The sequence below is a fragment of the Rhipicephalus microplus genome, chromosome 5 (genome assembly GCF_043290135.1).
Source record: "Rhipicephalus microplus isolate Deutch F79 chromosome 5, USDA_Rmic, whole genome shotgun sequence".
NCBI classification, from domain to species: domain Eukaryota; kingdom Metazoa; phylum Arthropoda; class Arachnida; order Ixodida; family Ixodidae; genus Rhipicephalus; species Rhipicephalus microplus.
The window spans coordinates 122787482-122800493 of record NC_134704.1 but is presented as its reverse complement, the minus strand read 5'-3'; the positions used below and the strand labels follow the sequence as shown (position 1 = coordinate 122800493).

Here is a 13012-nt window from a genome sequence, read left to right as displayed (position 1 = left end):
TACACGGTTATACTACGTACAAGGGGTATCAAAAGTTACCAGGCCACGCTGCCATAGGAATATTAGGGTAGCGGCCTGAGAATTTTCGACCCTCCCTGTACGTTAGCAACTGCCATCAGATAGGTTCTAACTGCAGCGCTTACTATCTTTCTTGGACCTTTTTTTTTACCTAATCTATTGAAGTACAAGTTCTCCCCGGTACCCGATGCGTTCCCCGAAAGTACGCCTATAAATGATCCTGAAGATCACGTACTGAATGTTCGGTATGAGTGATCTGATTCAAAACTTTTCGTGCATAATTACTCAAAGTTTGTGCCGTTATTGATTTTGTGAATTACACCGTTACTAATAATTACGCAGAAGAATCAGCACGCTAGTAAAGGCTGCAATTTTTCTTCTAACCTTGATTTTACTACCCACTGGTAGTAATGGCTGCGGCAGTAACAGTTACTAATGGCTGCGGCAGTAACAGTTACTAATGGCTGCGGCAGTAACAATTACTAGGCTCTATGGCTACATTGGCGATGCTGGGCTCAGTACCTGCTGCTACACTACCCGAAGAGCAACCGTGCTAAGCACCCACGCTTGCAGACTGCTAATATATTTAAACTACTTGGATGCGTAGTACGATCGGTGCAAAAAAAAGCAAATAGAACACCTTTCGTGAAGGATTAGTTCAATACATATCGTTGTAGTGGAATAAAAGTCTACTCTAAAGCAATATGTAAAGCCGACAGGAAAATTAGTAAGAGTCAGAAAAAAATCCGATTTTGCGAAAACTTCATGCCAAGCACGCGCTTCTATATTCATGGGAGAAAATTTTCGTTGATCCGCTGAAGGCACTGTCGCAGAAAGGTGAATGATGCTACGCCGATGCAGCCCTTCAAGAATGTTCCAGGAAAGGGCGAAACCCCAGTTTTCTACAATAACGCTTTGGGGGTGTGCTCACACTCGATGTAAAGTTGTTTCGCATCACAGCGCACGCGCGTCCTGCAGGCCGGCTTAACCGCATGACAAGCCTATGAAGGCATAGTTAGCGTAGTCCCCACCAAGAGAAGATGGCGCTGTTTCTGCGGTGGCAGAAACAGCGCCACGGAAGATTTGCAGAGATTGGTGGACATCTGCGGTAATGAGGGAGATAGGTTAGATTTCAGATTCAGTAAGAAAAAATCAGCAGTCATGATTTTTAATGATAATGAAGGTAGTGAGCTTAGAATACAGGAGGTCACGATAGAGATAACAGATAAATACAAATCTCTGGGCGTATGGATAAGCAATGGGGCCGAGTACCTAAGGGAACATGAAATATACGTGACGACTAATGGTAACAGGAATGCAGCGGTGATGGAAAACAGGGCACTGTAGAACTACAATAGGTATGATGTTGTGAGAGGAATATGGAAAGAGGTCATGGTTCCTAGTCTGACATTCGGCAATGCGGTCTTGTGCATGAGATCAGAAGTTCAAGCAAGATTAGAAATTAAGCAACGTGGAATAGGTAGGTTTGCCTTAGGAGCTCACGGGAATTCATCAAATCAGGGAGTAAAACGTGATATGGGACGGACATCATTTGAGGGCAGGGAAACTAGCAGCAAGATAAAATTTCAGAAGCGATTGAGAGAAATGTGGGAGAAGCATTGGGCTAGGAAAGTATTCAGCTACTTGTACATGAAGAATGTCGATACAAAATGAAAGAAGCGAATCAGAAAATTGACTGGTAAATACTTAGAAAACAGCAGGGGGTCAAACCAAAAAGAATTATCGTTCAAGAAGAAGGTGAAGGAAGCTGAGACCGATATGTGGAGAATTGGCATGATTAAGAAGTCCGCACTAGAGATCTATCGAACTTTTAAGCAGGAAATCGCCAAGAAAAGGATCTATGATAATACTCGGGGTAGTTTGGGGCCAGGACGAGAGTATTGCGAACCAAGACATACCATACATACCATACGAACCAAGACATACCAGCCGCCCATACATTTTGCTGGTGCCGGCCCTGGGTACATCGTTGGTTTTATATTAGCATTACAGTGTCTTGCTTGTCGTGTTATTGTAGTTACTTGTAAGATTAGGGTGGTGAACTCGCCATTGCATGAAAGGTGCTCATAAGTGTTCGTTTGCACTATGATAAGCACTGCCTCCGTTTGTTTCTCAATCAAGAGAAAGATCCCATACTACTCACACACTAATGAATTTTACACCACTTCGAAATGTTGCTGCCCGGAGTCTTTTTTTTTTATTAGTCTCTTGAGCATTCCTGAAGCATTCATAAAGCCCTATATGTGACATCCTTGAAAGGCACATAGGATGCATTTATTGGGGTCACGCACATATTAAAGAGGCTCTGCAACACTTTTCCGGGTAGCCATGTAATGATTCACTAAAGGAGCTTATTGCCTCCCGCATTCACCGCCGCAAATATTGCTAGAATCTCCGTCGAAGCTCCATGAGGCTCTGCGGAGCCCCGCTTTTGACGACCAAACCTGGGCGACCCAACACGCCCGTGAGGCGGCGTCGAGGCCAGCCCTTGGCGTCCCCACGAGGGAGGCCTAGGCCCGGCCACCTAAACCTGCTGGTTTCTTATAATAAAGTTAATTCCTCCTCCTTCTGTGCAGTAACAGCCGTGCTTACAAGGATTTGTCGCACGCTGCAACTGCATTCTGTCTTCTCTCGTTCCGACGAAAGCACTGCAAGCTAAGCAGGGAGGGATGGCACAGGAGAAGAAAATGCATCACGCGAGCCTCGCTATATGAGCACTTTTGCTGTTCTCGTTTCCGTCGAATGTCCGGCTTTTCAGTGCGATCGCACGCGCACGCGTGGACAAGTCGCTGCCTCCCGCGGGGACCCCATGAACGACCGAGCGCGCCGTGCATATCAGCCAATAACCGATACTTGGCCCATGACGTCATAATTTTTGGGCCTGGTGCGTCATTTGTCGAGAGAAGTGAAAGCTATTTTTCTCTGACCTAATTTGAGAATTTATTGTAAAATCCAGGCCACGGGCTGCGCAATATTGGGCTCGTGTGTTCTCGATTACCTCGACTTCCCATCGACAGCGTCTTCTGAACATGCTCAAAGAGTGTTGCAGGATTCTTTTGACACTATAAACAAGAAAAAATTGAAAGAATGTTGCCCACACACAGAATAAGGTAACCTCAATAGGGGAACAAACAGCGTGAATCCAGTGAGTGCAATATGCCCTCGAGGTCAAATCCAAACAATTTTTCAAAGGCGCGGGAAAAGATGTCATTTGCCCTACTTGTACACATGGTTCAGTCGATAACGTAACATGGCAAAAAAACGTGTACTGTCAGTCAATATGTATTTATACCGCGCATACTTCAAATCACATGCTACGGTTTGAAGTGTAAGCCACAACGACGCAACGGACAGAGCGATATTCCTGATTTACACGTGATTTTCCAGCAATTTTTATTCAGAAAAGACGCATATATACAAGTACTGTCTCATGTGTTCAGCCCGCGGCCGTACACAGGCAAAACTCCTTGGGTGTTTATGAATCTGATGCCATGTGCGCAAATGAACGTCGCATGATGTTGTTGTCTAGGGAAGTGCAAACCACTGTTGCATCGGGGATGGCGGAGAAAGCATTTGTGTAGCTTGCTTGAGGGCTTGGGCTCGTGAGGCTTGAGGGGTGCTAATGCCCCTTTTGCACTCCTATGCCAACGCCCCTGCGTACGCGCTTACCTGCTACTGATCCTCTCGGCAATCCAATGGTTAATTTGGGCAATTTATTGTGGCTTCTGTCGACAACAGAGCAAGGGCTGAAATTCACGCTGCACTGGCCATCTCGGCAATAAAAATTAGCGCGTAGCCTTCCCTGCAATTCCAACCATGTTTTGTTGTCTTATATCGTACATTGCTCACTTTGACCTATGTACTTTCTCGCTGTCGCACGCCAAGGGAACCAAGGAGAACAATCTGCAATCCGACAGCTGTGACACGCTGTGGCCATTTCCGATGTAGGACAGAGCTCTGTGAAGACATTCCACACAGTACGTTTAACAGAGTACTGAAGATAATAACCTTTATATCAGAATAGTTATTGATCTTTTTAAAAGTATGGGATAGGCATTGCACACATTAATATGCTTACATTCCTCAATCTGCCGGTTGTCATCGTCGCGCCTTTTACTCCAAAATACGCTGAACACGCCCATTCAGCAATACCTAATGATTTCACTTTTTGCTTTGTTTCTTTTTGGTCTCTCCCACGCAGCGTCCAAGGACCAGTGGGGCACATGGTACAACGGCCCCGTGGAGTTCTCGAGACTGGGTTTGATGGGCAAGGCAAGGAACCGACCTGGACTACCAGCTTCCAACGACGTTTGAACACGGGGCTACTACTCAAGGAGCCGCCACCGCCGCCACTGTTCTTCCGCGAGCTACGTCCTCGCCGATCCTATGGATAGAGAGAGAGGGAGAGAGAGCCATCTTTGTCCGCCTCTAAAACAACCCCAAGTATTCTTTTTAAAAGACTGACTGCTCAAGGGTGCTCCCTTCCTGCCCACATAGGGCCATTCACTTATTGCCCATCTCTGCTGCAAGACAGGGTTTTTTTGTTGTTGTTTTTCCTCCCGACTGCAGATCAATTCGCGCTATGTTTGAGAATGGCCAGGATAGTAATACGTCATGTTTCCCACGACGGTTCGCCTGGGTTTACTCACACCAAGGTTGGCTGGCACAGGAAGTGCGAGCATGTACTAGCAGGTTCTAAAGGCAATATTGGCATTGAGTGGGCATTACGGAAAAGAAAAGCGTTACTAGCAAGGATCTCTTGAACGCAATTTAGCTGCAGATTACTTGCTTTTGTTCGTGTCTGCATGGTACACGAGCTGATTTAGCTGGAGACACAAGTGAAGGCATTGAAAGCAACATGTAGTGTCTTGCTCGTATCACTAGAGAGACTAGAAGCATCTCTAGTATCACCTTGACAATGCACAACTGTCGTGGTGGTATTAGCAGGTTGCCCTACAGCGGCACATCAAATCAACAGAGACATATCAATGCCCCCATAGCTCCACCCATATGTGTGTTCCACAGAACTTCAACCTAATCCTTCTGTGCTGCACTCGAACTGTGTTGGTTTTTGTTTCCACATGAAATGTACCCAGAAGTCGTTATATATTGACACTTTTAACTAGGTGGCCTTAGTCGCCCACTTGCACAGTCTACAAGGGTTGATACAAAATCATATTGGCCAAATCGACATGGGCAGTCACCAAGCCAACAAATAACGGTTCAGTGAAGTACGCTTGCAAGTGCTCCCTTGAAGTATGAGTGGAAAAGAAAGCTGGTTCTACTGTGAAGCTTAGTAAATGATGATGAAGGTCGGAATGAAGTATGTCAAGTTGTAAGGGCCCGAAAGTTGCCGGAGGTGACTTCTGAGTGTCTGCCAAGACTTGCGGCCACTCAGTCGCGCAGCAAGATTCTCGACTTGACTGAAGAAGTCAACAACATACTTTAAAAGGATGTTCTTAACTTGCTCTACATTTGTATGGGTGTGTTCAACCTGCAAAATTGTTGTTTCTTTAGGAACGAAATGGGAATCAGACAGTTTATTCACAGACTTCGTGACACCAAACCTATCTATCAGGAAACATTTCTAAATAATAACATGCACAGGCATCGTATTGCAGCCTTATTAAGTCAGGGAAGTACCTAAATCATCTACACATAAAAGCTGTAAAGATGTATAAGTGTTTTTAAACAATGGTAGTCTGAAATTAGGCATTACTCGCATGTTAATAAGTTGGAACAGATTAGCGGTGCTTGCTCACACAGTTCACATAAGTACTTTTACGCCCTCCTTATGATGTCATCCCATGCAGAGGGACACACCCAATGACAAGCCAATGAATGTTCGATGCATCAGCTGATGGAAAGAAAGATGTAAGAGGGTCAAATGAGTTCTAAAAATATTGCTTCAGCTCAGCGTGTAAAGGCAGAAAAATGCCCCCACCTCCCCGAAGGGAATCGTGAGGGAAATACGAATGAATTGCGCAGAGTCCATAACAGCGTTTTGCACGTGAGAAGAATTCGCAAGTCTGTTTCGTCGCCTGTAGAGGGCGCACAGAGTGGTTCACTATGGCGCCCACAGAGAGTATCGGAGTCGCTGAGCGCATGTGTCGCCACTGCAGTGTTTTTTTTTTCTTTTTTTCCTTCGTGATGGCTTTACTCTTTTTGCAGACGCATATTATGCACCACCTAGATGCTTCAAAAACTCGGATACGTTGCCTCGTTGAAGGCGTAGAAGTCCTATATGCCAAACACATCACTTGTTGTGGCGTGAGATGTCCATGCACGTTGCCCTCCACTGAAGGCGCGCCTCGGGATCATAACGTGGTTTGTCACGCGAAGCGTCAAATAGTGTTACAACATTCTGTATTTCTTTCCACGTCATCAGTTTTGAGCGGATACTTAGCGATGTAACATTCCGCTAAGTGATCGCAATGTCAATATTTGTCACGCATTTTTGAAAAAGTCACAGGTTTATTTGCCGCAAAGGCGGAACAATGAATGTGATAGCAACAAATTGGAAAGTCATGCGCAGAATGGCAAGCAGATCGAAACGTGCCGCGCAATTCTCAGGCAGAAAAGACACACGAAACGTACTTTCAGGTACAGATTAACGCGAATAAGCGTCTCAGTTGTTTCTTCGCTGTGTCTGAAAAGCGTACCCTTTTCGCAAATGGAGACTGTGCAACGATTGCAGTGATCTTTAAGCACCCGATAACTATAACAGAAACGTTATAGTGAAAGCCCAACGCCAGCCAAGACGTACATGAACATGCTATGAGCCCCGCTGCTACTCACAAATTACGTTGGCGGCCGAGGGGCAGCGTGGCGGTCTACGGAACTTGCAAATAATGTCTTTTTTTTCTTACACCATGCAGATAATAGTGCGGTTCGCCACACGTGAGATTTTTCTTTCGCGAAAAACGCGGTATGCATTTCCAGTTCTAGTAGCTAGCTTGCACGGTTATAAAAAATACCATGAAGTGAACAAAAAGAGCGTTCTCGGCTCCGCATTGGCGTTTCACAGTGGATTCTCGAGCACACATTTCCGGATGTTTTGAGATGCGCCCAGACAGCGAAAGGTCGAGAGTGAGACGCGAGCGGGAGGAAAAGTGGGGCTTGGGGAGGAGACAGAGTGAATGGCAAGAGAAGCAGCGGTGAAGCACTGCATATACCCTCTCCTACACCCTCTCGCACTACATGCTCCGGTTGCTAGGGGTGAGGATAAGCACGCGCACCCACAGCTGTTGCTATGGGAGAGAACGGTGGACGGATCCCGACGGACGCCTGGCATAGCCCGACTAAGAAATGCATACGCATTTAAAACTTGCGTCGGCAGGTCCTTTCCCACCCCTTTTGCAAAAAAAGCCAGGCGAGGCTATCATATGTTTTATGTGATCATATGATATGGTTTATATCTTCCCACAAGTGTCAGCATGACATCAACCACAGGTTCGAGTGCAGTACAGGCAGGTCCTGAGTCAATGTAATGTGACACATTAAGAATGATTCGTGTTAACTCCTTCAATTCAAACTTTGGGTAGCCTACCTTCACTATAACAGACACAATTCTCGCAAATACCCATAATACATACGATATTCCTGCAAGCATGTACAATGACACTGGCGAGATATGAAAAGTTTAGAATGTTTATATACCTGTTTTATCCATATCAAGGTTCAACTGTATAAATATTTGTTTCCAATGAATACTTTTGAAACTGCCGGCACAGAAAGCTACTGAAAAAAACGGAGGCCAATGCACGATTCTCCATGCAGATTCTAAGCATATCAGGATTTGCTGAATATACATAAAATAAGGAACAAGCATTTCCCGTTGCCTGCTAAACTGGTTATTTTGCCCAAAAGGTAGTCACCATTACTAACGACATCACTTGCAATGTACCCTTGTCACTGGAAAAATTGTGAAAATAATCACACCTGTCGATCTTAGTTTGTCGGTGGTAAAAATACATGCAGAAGACATTGCTTTCTGCGGTTGAAGCTCTCCATTACTGCTTTAACATTCATGGCGTACGATAACATTTGGGTTTAAGTAAATTACATCTACCCCAGAGTTAATCCCTTTTCAGTTCCCTGCATGATCATTGGAAGTCCACTCTTGACAGAGCACCCAGTATGAACTTGAGGACATTGCATACATGAAGCATTGGCAGCAGCACATCGAGGCAAGCACGACAACACTGAGTCCACGCAGCAAGCTGTCATACCCTTAATGTATGCATTGTTTTGATTCTGAGAAGTAGCCGCCATTGAGGCGCACTATATAGTTTCAATATGACTGCGTAGCTATCCCGTTTGCTTGAATTTGTCAGCCCGTTCACTTTAATTGATGAACACTAACCCTTTAAAAGACTGTTGTGAAGAAACGAAGAAAATAAATGTGCCCATGCGACCAAGTAACCTGCCGTTAACTCTAAATAAAGGAGAGGGGGTTTGCTAACATGTGCAGTTTTGCTGGGGAAACAATCGTGACGCAACATCAGGCTCTAGAAAAAGAGAGAGAGAACCCTTAGAAACCTACATGAAATGGGTGCACACAGTTTTTTGTAGCCAGTGATTCGTGTCGGTGTGAGTGTACTGCCACACAGCTCGGCACAACATACAACTGCAAGAATGAGAGATGTCTCAATTATCAAAGCCTATTGATGCTGTAAATTCCTAAAAATATATAAAAAAGAAGGACAAGAAAGGCAGGACGCCCTATTATACATAGCCAAAGCTTCTTTTGCAAATGTTAGTGATCAAAGTACTGCACGCATTCACGCTTCACTACTGTTGAAGAGATGTATCAATGTCTTCCACAGAACAAGCGCCAAAACAAAGGTTGCATACAAATTGTGCATACTTTTTGAAAGCTGCGAACCACTGCTACTGTTGTTCACTGAGCTATAGCAGTGCCAGGCGTAGTGCCAAACGTTCTTGCCTTGAGTTTTACCGCAACAGCTGGAAGAAGAATGTACGAATGATACCTTGGCGTCTTGCATAACAAACTCCAATTCCCACACTTTCCATTTTTTGAATTATGAAGCTGTCATACAAAGATCTTAGCAGTGAACCAAAATGCAGTGCCCTCTGATGGCATTAGTGAAATAAAGCCACGATGCGAATTTGATCACGTAGTATTTTTCTGCTTGAATGTTCTGTTCACACAACAAAATGCAATTCCAACGAAGAAAACAAGTTTTATGCAGGACATAAATATAACTGCTTTTGATATTAAAATGCAATCTTCAACCTCCCACGTTCGTCTATTTTGGTGTAATTCCGATGAGAATATTATGGCTAAGCCAAACTTGCGCCGACCCAAACAGAAGACGCCGAATGTGTTCACACCTTTCGCATGTATTGCGTCGAAGCCTCTTCGTGTTCATGTATCTTTAGGGAGACAGATAAATGGGACTTTGCTCGTTATCGTTCAGTATTATTTCCTGCCGAATCACCGCACTCGTGTGCGGTGGGCTATCAGTATTTTTCCAGTGAAGTTCTGCTACCCTGTCACACGGGAAATGTAGCTGATTGTGACCGAATAAAAAATTCTGCACAGCATAAACTCTGTATGGTGAGCACATTGCTACAATAGAACCTGATATGAATCAACATCCGACACGGAAAAAACCTGTTCAATGTGCAACATTTCGTGAAACATATATTTGCCCACTATACTATCAATAAAAGATTGCGAGTGTTTGGACTTCGTAAAACAGTCGCATGCACTGAAGTGGCTCTGTGGTAAAATTCCTGCTTGCCACGCAGGAGGCCTGGTTTGTATTCCTTCGCAGACCCGCGATTTTTATTATTTGCTCGCTCAAGGGAAAGGGGGACGTCAATATCTTGTTCACGACCAACGAGTGTAGCACAACATGTTGTCACAATTATTAGATGGCAATCATATGAATACTCGTGTTAGGTTTTTGCCACCTCCACAACATCGCCCTATGCATCGTATGTTCTATGTGCGAGTTGAAGCAAGCGGGGGGCTGCTGTGAATCAAGGCTTAAGCAGAGAGAAGATGGCCGGCTTGTCTTTTGTTAAGTGAAAGTTCTGTTGAGGTAGGAGCTTGAGAGAGGGTCATGTGCCTCCACTAGAAAATGCACGCCTAACTACTTACAAGGTGTGGTTGTTCATGGTCGCCTGTATACCTTCATACAGGAGATTATCAGAAGGGCCTTATCTTTGTGTTTGGTGTTCTCTTGTTGCAAACTTTGCGCTAAAGCACTCGACAATATAAAGGTAGTTTTCATCACTGCACTGGTCACATTTCCACTTTTTTTCTGTAAAGAAGCAGTGACAGGTTTCTGTATGCACAAAACCGGCAATAGCTGTTTTCTAGCTGGCTAACAGCTGCCTAACGTTAAACAGTGTTGGCTAGCTTTGCCAGAGAATGGCGTCAGGAGGTAATATTTTCCCATACACAACAATTATCTTGGGAAGACTGAGACAAACTCATTACTCAACAAAAAAGAGGAAAATACGTGTACAGTACTCAATCGTTTAGGGCAAACATTGCGGGCTAAACATTGCACATACTTTCATTTTCCATCGACTTCAGTGAGTCATATTGCCGTAGTTTAAACTTAAACGCTTATATCAGATAGAACATTACCTTTAGAGACCCCATTTGTTGTAATATGACATCGTTATGTCCACAAATCCCGCTTAACATCTGTTAGACTTAAAGTTTTGATGTTAAGTTTTAATCAGGGGGGGGGGGGGGTTATATTTTATTATTCAAGTTTAACGCCCCAAAACCATCACACTATTATTGTAGACGCCGTAGTGGAGGACTCCGGAAATTTAGAACAGCTGTGATTCATTAACGTGCACCTAAATCTAAACATACGAGCCACATGCATTTTCCCCTCCATCAAAAATGCGGTGGCCGCCGCCGAGATTCCATTTCGCGACCTGCGGGTGAGCAGCCGAGTGCCATATCTACTAGACTACTGTGGCCGGTAATCAGTGAGGGCTCTACATACACCTATGCGGCATCTTGTGTATTTGGTCGCGAAAGAAACTAATAAGAAAAGAACAATAAGATGCTGGCGCAACAGTGAGTGAGCAGCATACATTGTCGTGTGACAGGGAAGCATGTACAGACTATAGCTGCGGACATTGTATAGAGTTCCTTTCACATCCCAAGTGTTGTTGTACAGAAACAAAACAGGCGATTCTCGTCTGAAAGTGTACAGATACGTGCAGACGTGTAACAAGCAGTTGCACATACACACACAAAGAACACACACACATACACAAGCATAAGAACTCTTTGTAGCAGTCCTACCGTGAATTGAGATGCGCCGCGTACCCTTTGTGTTTGGTTCCCCACCTGCCCCTGTTCACCTGTGATAACGATTCTCAGTACCGTGGAGACACGGCGCAAATAAAAAATAGTTATTGCAGAAGCCATGTGTGTGAGTCTGTCCTTTCTAGAATTCCTGAACACTTTGTTTTCTATCTCGTTCTTTGAGTGTGTGGCTTATTTTTACTCGTGATTTTTACTTGTGAATTTCACATTGTTACCGCGGCCACGTTAACAATGTGACTTGTGAGGATCGAATCAACCAATGGCTGTGGACTTTGGGTTTATGGCAACAATTGGCAAAAGAAAAGGGAGTGCTGTATAACTGATTAAGAGAATTACTTTTGCATTTCAAGCAACATCCTAAGTTACAATGTTTGTCTTCCATGTTCTGAGCAGCCTCGACTACCGACTGGCAGCGCATTCTCGCCATGCTAATAACGTCTAGCAAACTATTTTTAATTATGCACTAAACGCCAAGTGCACGTTTGCATCACCCCATGAGTGCCAGCGAAATCAACAAAAAAACAAATGCAATGCTAAATAGCTAGCGTTCCCTAAAATATCCATTACGAGGCAATTTTTTTTTCTTTTTTTTTCAGGAGAGCACATGCAAAATAACAGGTCTCTCACATGACCGTATGATCGCGCACAGAGGCGATACTTAGTGGTGTGTTTCAACACACGAGTTTTAGGGCAAAGTTAACACTCATACCTTGAACAGTGATTGCCGAACACACAAACTGGTTGGCATGGCAGACAATCAGCCACAATGTTGAGAGTGGTCAATGAATGCATCAGAATCCAAAAAGACTTTTCTAGAGACACGTGACAACTATATTTGAACCGTCGAAAAGTATGAAACAAATTACAGAATGGTTTCTTGAAGGGCCAGTCGGTACATGATACTGAGGGGAACAGCGCAAAAAACGGTACGAAGAAAGATTGAACACACGACACAAGCTCTTGTGTCGTGTGTTTAATCTTTCTCCGTCTGGTTTCCTGCACTGTTCCCCTCAGTATCAAACAGTTACGTATTGATGTGGCTTCACTAAGAGCACATGACAGATCCAAGGACATACAATTTAGAAACGCATACTGTTCCGTGACAAAGGCCCCTTCAGACTCTTGATAAGAGCCACGGTGTAGCAAGTGCATATGCATCTTTGCGCATAATCTCTGGATTGTGCTGGAGCAGATTTTTTGATATTTAAATAGCCATGAATGGAAACGTACGCGAGAATGCTGGTTGGCGGTTGCGAGGCAATCAGCATGGCACCAGTGCTGTCCTCAATTAATGCTACTTAGCGCCTATAATCAGAGCAGGAAATATGAACGAACACTGAAGCGTTTCTGCATCCGAAATTTCAGACGCCTTTATATATCAACTCCAGAAGGCCATGCCGTGGTGCTGTGAAGGCGTGGAATATTACCAGGTATGTATAAAAAAGTGGCAATTGGCTTGACAAACAAAAATGACCTAATAGCTTTTAGAGAATCGAAACTCTATGACGTCCGAGATGTGAAATCCATCTCGTAAAACTAGTACAATCTTTAAAATTTTTTGTTCAGCATAACCATTGTAGAGCGGAAAAAACTGACAAATGTTCAGCGTCTGATACACTGCAGAAGCCAATCAAAAGTCAGCTT

General features: G+C 44.2%; 1 long non-coding RNA gene across 1 annotated transcript in view; it reads left to right on the top strand.

Annotated features, from left to right (window-relative positions):
* The window catches only part of LOC142817921 (uncharacterized), a 121512-nt gene extending 110047 nt beyond the window's left edge, over positions 1 to 11465 (top strand). The window contains exon 2 of the long non-coding RNA XR_012895419.1: positions 4241 to 11465. This is a non-coding gene — a long non-coding RNA (uncharacterized LOC142817921). The remainder of the gene's footprint in view (positions 1 to 4240) is intronic.
* Positions 11466 to 13012: the final 1547 nt, after the last annotated feature.